Below are 7,811 nucleotides of genomic sequence, written 5' to 3'. Positions count from 1 at the left end.
GAATAAAAAGCATTTGGGGGGGTTTATGAAGCTATATCAGTCGTTGCATTATAGGAACCTCTTCATTCTGTGCAATATAAGGCTTAGGTGCAGGTTCCCTTTATGTACTAAATACCTTTTGTGTTTATCATTCTACACCTTTCCAAATTCTGCTGCTTTGCTTCCTTTCTCCCTAACTATCTGTTTTTTTGTGCTGGCTTTGTATTGCATGTGCTTGGAGCAGATTTGAGCATTCCAGTGAGGTTGATTGTTTCACTTCTGTGAACTTATTTCTATTCTATTATATCAGTATCCTGTTTTTGCTGAGCAAAGCAGCACAGCAGGTCCAGCAGCTGCCAGTGGTAAAGAACATGCCAGACCAAACCAAGAGCAGCTCTTTCTCTTTTTCCTAGGTTTGACATGGGTTCAGTGTCAATTTTTTATGTCTTTCCTGATATTTTTCCTTCCTAACCAAGAAAAACTTTGAGATAATAAATAACTGATACTTGAAAGTGTTGCCTGTCAGTGGACAATCAAGTTTTCTCTGACCTGTAGAGGATGAAGCCAATTATACTGAGTCAGGCCAAGCTCCCTACTGAAGTATGCCATGAAATGTTTTGTTCAGCTGATGTAATACTGTACCTAAACTAAACTAAGGAGGCAATCAGATTTAAATTAACAGGAGCAAAGCATGCATCTTATCACTTTGGAGGTTGTGAAATGCTGTGTTTCTGCACGTTGACAACTATGCGTGCGTGGGCTCCCGTCTGATTTGGGCCTTTGTGATATTTATGCTCAAAGCAGAGAGGAAAGTTACCTCATGCTTCCCAGATTTTCTGGCTTTCAGTATTAGGCTCAGCTTTGGTATGTTTAAAGAGAGGCTGATGACCTTTCTACTCACTGGAGTTGTTATTGGTTTAAACGAGCTCTGTAATTGTTTTAAGTGTCTGATTTTACTGTCTTAAGATGCCTGTCATAAAATCTACTATAAAAATACATACTGATGTTCAACAAATACTGCCTTGCCTGTGCTAACTCATCAACCATTTAGGTGTCTCCTGATACTGGGCAGGGAATGTGTCTGTTGATGTAGAAGCTTAATGTGTAGATAGTTGAAGTCAGTGAGTCTTTTCGTTGACTTTGAGAAGAACTAGATCAGGATCCCAAGAATTTGGGGGTGGGGGGTGTCCCACACAATGGAATCAAGAAAATTGATGTTGCTCCCTTTGAGTTAACAGGAATTCTAGTCCTGCCTCTTTCATTTTTAGATGAATACAGGCCAGCACTGCTGAACAGTTGCCTCTTTACATTCCACTATCTGCCCATGCAGAAGTAACTGATACAGAAAGCAAGATGGCAGAGACACCAAGGCAATGCAAGGCTTGGCTGGTGCCTACAGGGGTGGAACTACCTCTTCTCTCGAACCCCTTCACCCCTGAAAGGGTCTGATCTGTTTCCATGACTCTGTGGACTAAGTGGGGATGGATTTGCTTCTGTTCCTCTGGAGTTGGAAAGACTTGCTTTCTGGGTGGAGAAGGAAACTTTGTACATGAGCTCATGAGCTCTGTTTAACATCATCCTCACAGCAATTCTCATATTTTGAATGCTTTTTCAATTGCCATCTGTTTTGTTTGTTTCTTTGTCTATTTTAAATCTCTCGCTGTTCCCTCCCCACACATCCCCTTCTGGGTTCATGTGCTTAAATGGAGAGTTTGTGTGCTTCAATCTTTTCTCTTCATGTCTAGTGCCTAATTGCCACTAGTGAAAAACAAAGACAATGTGTGAGAGTGAAGAATTCTACAGAAGTATCGTAGAGATGTTGTTAAGTACAAGCTAGTAAAGTCTTGGTGTCAAAAATTACTTTTTCAAAAACTGACAGATGTACCCTCCACAGAGCTAGCTGCTACTGTTTAGCGAATACACCACGATCAAGTGCATTTCTTATGTCCAATGGTACTGCAGGCTTGTTTGTTTTTAATTTTAATATTTTTTCCGTTGTACTCATATAATAATATTGGCATTTAAAATTAGCTATATTGTTACAGTATATCTCCCTTCTGGATATTTATTTTTAAGCTTAAATTACCTCTGACCCATTACTAGCCAAGTGAGAATGAGGCTGTTCTGTATTGAATAGAGATGCTCACAAATGAAGAGTCTGTTTCATTTCTTTAAGAGTATTTTTATATTGTACACAACTTTCATGCAGCTTTCCTATATGAACAAAACATTAGCAAAATCTATCATATTCCAGTTATATTTCCAAAGTGACATCCATAGGCTATAGTCATAATCCAAGTGAAAATACATATTGCTTAGTGAAAGAATAATATATGTATTCTACAATTAAATTTCAGCATTTCATTAGCTTTTGCCTGTCTTTACTTACTGTGTTAACATGAAGCTGAATCTGGGGCAGGAAAACAAAATAAAGCTTTGCTCAGCCGAGGTTTCCCAGGGGTGACATGACTCAGAGATTAGGTTGAGACAGTCACATTTTGCTTGATGAAGGTATTCTGCATTACACAGGGATGTTTGTCTGCAGGGATATGGGTTACACTGAATTATTATTGCTGTTCATGAACAAAAGGGGTTTTTTTTCGCATCATCATCCAGTCCATCTTTCTGAGTCTTGCACCTTTGCACTACAATAATTAATGCTGAATTTCTTAGTATCTGTGAGAATTCATAGATGATGGATCATTCTAGTGACATTGGAATAAGTACAGCATTGATATTTTACTATCTTACTATGTCCTTGCAACTTCAAACATGCCTTGACAAGTTTATATTCTGTACTTTCTTGCATCAGTCCTATTGAGGTTCCAGCGTAGCTGGTGAAGTTGCCCATGGGTGTTCAGTTTTAGTTCATTGTTTAAAAAACAAACAAACAAAAAAAATGCAAACAAACCCAACAAAACCAACAAAAACTTCAAAAGCTTTCTAAAAAAACCCCACTTTTTCCCCACATCATAACAGACTTCTTGAGCCAGTTCTCTTCTAAGGTGATGTGACTTCCCCTATTATACTTCTACTTTTAAAGTTAAATAAAGTTATCAGTCATTTTCATTCTTTAGACGTGTAATTATGGAATCTGCTGTTGATAAAGACAGTAAAATAAAGCAAACTTGCATCATAAATGGAGGCCACTATTAAGTGGGACCATATTTGACGATGATAATGCATATAGCAATAATAAACAATATAAGCAATAAATACATTTAACATTAGGATTTCAGAAAAAAATCTACCATTGGTTAGTGAAATGTATATTTTTTAAAAAAAAGCAAACCCAAACCTAAACCACCATACAAATAAAAATCAACCAACCAAAGAAACCACTAGAAAATAATAAAAAAATAACAACCAAAAAAACCAACCAAAAATAACAACCAAAAAACCCCCAAATAACCAAAAATCTAGACCTATCAATTTCTGTGCGGCAAAGACAGGGCAAAACTAAACACATCTAAAAAGTCTATGTAAAAGACGAGTACATCTGACTGGTATCTTCTCCAGGAAGTAAAATTGGTGTGATTGGTGTTAATTAGCTCTTCCAATAACCTTGAAAGGCCCCCAGGTTGTTAATATTCTCTTGCAATGCTGTATAAAATTGTGTATACAGTATACTTTCTTTAACCAGATACCTGGTTATCTTATATTATAATTACATGAGACGCTACTGGGAAATAATTTATTTCAGACTCTCCTGATTTTTATGATTTTTTTAAAATTGTATTTTAACTTTAAGGAGCTACAGAAAATCTTGTTTGGTTTTTTTTCAGTTATATGGAAGCAGTTAACAGAACTCTATCTAAAATACATTTTAATCCTCTTTGTGAAAATTTTCCTCTTGCAATTGTACATACAGACATTATATTCATGAAATGGTAAATAGTTATCAGCTTTAAAAGAAACCTAAAAAATACTCATTGTTTTCTCATACTTGTTTTCACTCTGAGCATGCTGGATGTTCAAGTATTATCTGCTATAAACTTTTTCCTAGTTTGGCTGAGCAATGAATAGTAGATTGTTTTCAGAGGTGTTAATTGTATGTCATTACTTTCAGTTTATAGACATTTGATCTGATCATCTTGGATATAATCCAACATAAATGTTTATGAGACTGCATGGAAGTACAGTTTATCATAAATCTGCTAAACTTATTCCTCACATTTTCTTTGATACCTATCACAATTTTTGTTCCCTGGTTCATTCCAATTTCTTATGGAACTTGAAATATATTTTAATAATATTGCTAATTTAGGTATTTGCTAATAATTTTGTTCCTTATGGGCTTCTTGTTGAAGATGGTCATAAAATACATGTCATATAGGGTCTGTCAATGTAAATGGAAATACTCTGACTCCATTAATTGCAGTAGGATCTGAATCAAGGTGATAAATCTGAATCTGCAGTTAGGTGCTAAGTGGTGAACGTCAGTGGGTTGTTCTGAGCATACAGCATCATGAAACAGTATGACGTGGGGGTGTAGAGTAACATCCTCTAGTTCCCTTTCTATGCATCAGAGAAAGTGAGACGGTCTCCAAGAAACATGACACACCTGATTGTACCTTGTTCAATTAGATGGCACACAGGTCCGGTCCTGCTCTTTGCCTCTCATAGTGCTTTCTGGAGGTTGTGGTCCTATAAAAGTACCTCCTTAGTTTTGCTTTCATACTTCTTTATAGAAATAGCCTCCTATATGATTCCCTGGTCACAGGAGGAGATGGGAATTCTCTACTCAATAGATGATGATAGCTAAAGGAAACTGAACAGGTCCATATGCAAAATATTCCAGTCTGGCAATTTAGTTTCATGCCACATTAAAATGTGGGTTCATACTTCCTACCCTATCTAGTCCTTAGAACTATCTCAGTTTGGAAAGGCCAGACTCAAGTTCATAAAGTATAATTTTCAGTTGCCGTATTTTAAAATCATTTAGATGTCTATTTCAGAAAAGCACTGCATTTCCATTGAATTTGGTTTGTGAGATCATTTTTTCCTAGCTGTTGCTAGGACAACAAAAGCAGTTTTTGTACTCCAGTACACTGAAGCTAGTACACAGTGTATCTATTAGCCTTCAGAAATACTGCTAAAATAATCAATATAAAATGTATTGAATATGTTAGATTTTAAAATTACATTTACAGAGGAAAACAATTTTATTTTCAGTGTACTTTAGGATCTGTATGGCTCTCAGGATTGATTTTTATTTCAACTATCATGTTCTAGTATCTGGCTTGGCCATTATATTGGTATTCCCTCTGGAAATCCAGCTTTTTTTTTATGTAAGAGAAGTCACGCTAAGTGGAAATGACTAATGACTAAGGAGAGCAGTTACTATTTCACAGAATTTAGGAATCCAAAAGATTGCGGAGACTTTCTGCTGTAGCTATTTAAACCTTCTCTGAGATGTGCTTTGAATGAAATTATTCTAGTGCTGCAAAAATGGCTGCAAGTGAATCTGTAAAGGACAAGAGCTCCCAGTGACATGCCTTGCAAACACAGTTTTTGCTGATCTCACTAGGAATTTGTGATCACCCAGCATCCAACTGGAAGGGAGGGAATTACAGAGAGTTTCATTTGAGAGCCTGAACTGCTTCAGATACAGTAAATAATTAAGAGAGCTCTTTAAAACATACTGCCAGCATCTATACCCAGGTGTTTTAAAAACTGTTTAAATTCAGGTGCTGCCCATGTTAGACAGCCTAGCTGTGATACTGTTTTTGCAGTATTATTGTATCACAACCACAATGTCCTTGTGGTTAAGAACTACAGTGACAGGTGGTAGTTTTGTTTCTTGTTTCTTACTACTAGCATTTCAAGGGGATTAACAATTACATACTACAGAGTACTAGTCCATGTGAAAATAACTCCATACCCCATTTTGACCTTTTTTTTTTTGATGGTGAATAAACATGCTGCTTTTGCATCGCGAAGACATAGAATCCAACTGTACCACAGGCAAGGTTATTATCCTACTGTTCTCATACCTGAATTCAATATAGATCACTGGCTCAAATGCAGAGAAAATTTTAAAAGACGTGCTTCAAACTAGAACATATACTTAGAGCTGAAATGAATGTGCACAAACCATAAAATCAAGCGTCTCCTCATTGCTAGAGGCCCAACCAACTCATAAGCCCTCCAAGATAGTTTCTAGCCCCAAAATTTTCCAGCTGAATGGTAGACCGTTATCTACTCATCTTTTAAGATACAGGGTTAAAGGAATCAAAAATATGTCCAAATCTTTCATTGCAAACAGCAAATTGCACGTGCTTCCTGCCATCGATGTGATACGGTATATTGCTCCATCTATTAGATGAACAGTTAATGACAATGTTAACTTTTGACTTGTGTATTATTTGATAATGTACAATTGTAGATGTCACAACATTTACTTAATGGTTTGTGATGGGAAGGATAATTTTTATGAAAAGAACATTTGTACTGCAACAAGGACTGTCTCTCATTTCTGTTGCAGTGTGGGTGTCTTAATCAGACAGCTATTGCTATTGAGGAGAGCCTGCAGATGTTCGTTCTTGGTAGCTCAAAAACTTCACCTAGGGAAACATTTCCATTTAGATTTATTTATTTTCTTAAGCCTTGTTTACATAATCAGTTCAATTACCCTTTAGGTGTATGTTGTTTGGTGTTTGTTTTGTTTCTTTTTTGTTTGGGGTTTTTAATTAGTTTGTTTGTGGTACATTTTTTATTTTTGTTTTAAATCCATGAAGTAGGTAACTGACATGTTTCGTGGTTTGGTTTTCTGAGTCAGGTGCCGAGAGATGATGATTACCCTAAACTTTCACTGAATGCAGTGGGAATTGTCTCAGTGCATATCAGGATCAAGCCATGAAATTATTATGCAGAATAGTTTAATTGAAAGTGTTGTCTTGGCTTCTCAAAGGAACCTAAATGCTATTAAAATTCAGGGGAATGTGGGCATCTAGCTTCTTTTCACTCTGTTGAAAATCTCAGCCAATATTCTCTAAATAAATTAGAATTTTACTTGTTTCTGACCAAAATAATAATTTTTCCATTTCTTGATGGTTATATAATAGTAATTTCTCTGCTTTTGTGTACTGGTGTGCCCAGGCCAATAATAGATTCTTTGATGCAGCTGTCTTGAATTGCGATTACTGTGGTTTTGGCAGTAGCTTCAGCTTTTTGTAGAAACAGTGAAGAGAATGTATTTTAACTTTTTATTCTGATAATCTACGTTATTTTTTGAGATAAGAGACACCTTTTTGTTTGCACATAGTTTGGCCTTCATTTCTATCCCTAATTTTCCCATAAGCCTGAAGCAGACAAGAAAACACGATTTAATCTAATTGTTTTGCTGGTGTTGTATTGTCACCTACCAGAAGTGCTTCTGAGAACATTCTGTTCTTTTATTTAATTTAGAAAAAGCCACAAATAAAAAAAAAAAATAAAACCCCTTCTCGGTTTCATAGAAGCTCATAATGATTCATAAGAATCCTTGTGGAAAACAACCAGGTAGATTTTGTGAAGATATCCAGTGGGATTTTATTTTTCTGGAGGCCTGAAGTCTGCAGTGTGTGTGTGAAATGTGTTTAAAATAGACTTATAACTATGTTTGCTTCATCACTGATAAAACCTAGATATTTCTTCATGATAGACTCGCACAGGCTGAAATAAGGACTCTTTGTATGAATAAATGTAACTTTGTATTACAATGCCAGTTAATTTAAATATAAATCTAAACACGAATTATTCTGTCTTTTCTATTGAATGAAATTTCTTCCCCTACAGTATTGCAATTTATTGTTATGTCAATCTTATTGAACCTTTTGAGCTATTCTTAA

This window comes from Falco naumanni, chromosome 15 (genome assembly GCF_017639655.2).
Source record: "Falco naumanni isolate bFalNau1 chromosome 15, bFalNau1.pat, whole genome shotgun sequence".
NCBI classification, from domain to species: domain Eukaryota; kingdom Metazoa; phylum Chordata; class Aves; order Falconiformes; family Falconidae; genus Falco; species Falco naumanni.
Note: the sequence above shows the minus strand (reverse complement) of the source record.